The sequence below is a fragment of the Eumetopias jubatus genome, unplaced genomic scaffold, assembly GCF_037043125.1.
Source record: "Eumetopias jubatus isolate StellerSeaLion01/CBP00866 unplaced genomic scaffold, mEumJub1_p1.0 scaffold_3, whole genome shotgun sequence".
NCBI lineage: Eukaryota > Metazoa > Chordata > Mammalia > Carnivora > Otariidae > Eumetopias > Eumetopias jubatus.
In genome coordinates, this window is record NW_028274809.1 from 148,696,703 (window position 1) to 148,698,885 (window position 2,183).

The following is a 2,183-nucleotide window of genomic DNA, read 5'->3' on the forward strand; positions in this document are numbered from 1 at the left end:
CTTTCTCGTAGTCAGAGGGGATGCATGGGAGTGAAGAAGCAATGGGAGTGTAGGAAGCCAACTTGTCCCAGGAGCAGCCGTTAGCCGAACAGCCAGAAGATCTCAGCTGAAAATAAGAATGGATATTCTTTCTCTAGGGTTTCTCATTTTACACAGACTACTCTCTACAGCCATATTGCAGCTTCGTCTCTGACTTTCTTCTGTGAGGAAGTCTGTGTTCACGATTTAAACGGGCAAAGTTTACAACAAATCTTTACAAGCAGACAGCTGAAGCCTTGGGAGCCAGTCACTTTGAAATTCAGGAGAGGACAAAACCAAAATTCCATGTTGCATTGACACCAAGTTCAATTAGCAATAATTGTGCCTCGGATAAACCTCATCGGCTATGATACTGCCACTGTGCAAAGCTGTGACACCAAGTTCAAATAAATTATGGATTTGTTCTTGTGGAAACAGTAGACTACACACACACTAATAAGCAAATTCTAAATTTGTCACACTTTTCTCATTAAGCCTGGCATAAGCACATGTATGCACATACATGTGAAAGAGAGAGAGGGAAAAAAAAAAAAACTATAGCACACTGACAGAGAACCCAAAGGAGACTGAACAATTTTTTTTCATTCTTTGTAATGTTCAAGTACTTAGTAATTACTAAATAATAATATATTTGATTCAGGGGGGAAAATTTCATGTTAGAATTGGGGGGAAAAAAATCTTTCCAAGTAGGACTCTGTGAGTCTAGCTGAATGAGAGATGGTCAGACAAGGGGAATAAATCAAGCAGTGGTCAGTTTAAGAAAATCAGCCAAGACAAGGTGCAAACAAGGTATTCATCCACTCAACACTCATACATAGTGAGCACCTACAACATTCCAAGCTCAAGCACTGCTTTCAGTGACTTCACAAATAACCTTGTCTGGCTGGCCTAAAGGTGACATATCTGGGAGGCAGTCAACAGGAATCAGAAATTCAGGCTAATGAGAAGAAAGACAAGGATCAGACACCTGGGCGAAGTAATGAAGCCAAGGAGAGAACCTGGGCCCTCAGGCCACTGGACCCGCCAAACTTTGCAGAGAGGTGCTTCATCTAAATTCGGGAAAGCTCTCATATCACAGAGGGAGGAAACTAAAGCTGACCAAAATCCTATTCCATCTTGCTTAGTTCCCCATCAGCCCCCGTATCACCCTACTCTCATCCCATCCTCACTCCCATCTTTGCACATTTCTGCTCAAACCCCTTATCTTAGTACAAAAAAGATTTCTCAGTGCATTCCTTCCCATCACCTCCTGCCTTTTCTCTGCTCTCACTCTTCACCCAAGCCAGATGGAAGCAATTTCAGATCTGCACATGCAACATGCTCTTTCACGCTTACATCTTCCCACCCAAGCCTCTGTTTGATGAGTTCTCACATATGCTCGGCATTATGCCAAGTGCTCAATGTGAATTGCTCATAGAATACCCATGAAAAGGCTACAGTGATTATTACTATTTTATAGACAAGGAAACTGAGACTTAAAGAGTTAAGACACTTGCCCAATTCTTCTCAGCCATGAGTTGAATTAAGGGCTAACGCTCTGAGAACTGCCTCCAAAGTTCATTTCATCATGTATCATGCCATGCCCTGCCTTCTGTTTGGCTGACTCACACCTCAAACAAACTTTTCCTTACTCCATAATTTGATTTAGATGAGGTTCAGTATTCTCTCTAAACAAGCTGCCTATTCCTGTATCACAGCACTCATCACGCTCATCTGCACCACTTGATTTGCTTGAGCATCTTTGCTCCAGTGTTGGCAAAAAGCCCACAAGCCCTTTAGATTCCCAGTGCTTACCCTAATGCCTGGTCCTTGGAAGGTGTTCAAGAAAAGTTTATTGACTCCCTCAGGAAAAAATAAATGTCATATGACTATGTAGTCGTGGGTAGTGGAGGGATTACAACACAAGCCTACCTGATTTCCAAGGCCTTCCTCTTCCAGTGTATTATACTAGCTCCCAGCTAATCAGGAATAAATGTCCTTACTCCATTCATAAAGTGGAGATAAGATTATTCGGTCAGTCATCCTTGAATTAGATGATGGGAGAACCAGAATTAAAATCTATTGTTTCTAATATCTAATATCTACTACCTAATATAATAGAGTAGGAACTCTATTATAAGTGTTTGTTGAATAAATAAGTCTGG

The 2,183-nt window shown here is 41.5% G+C and overlaps 1 pseudogene; it reads right to left on the bottom strand.

The window, feature by feature from the left end:
- Positions 1-340: 340 nt before the first annotated feature.
- On the bottom strand, positions 341-409 carry LOC114213131 (U4 spliceosomal RNA; annotated as a pseudogene).
- Between the last annotated feature and the right edge of the window lie 1,774 nt (positions 410-2,183).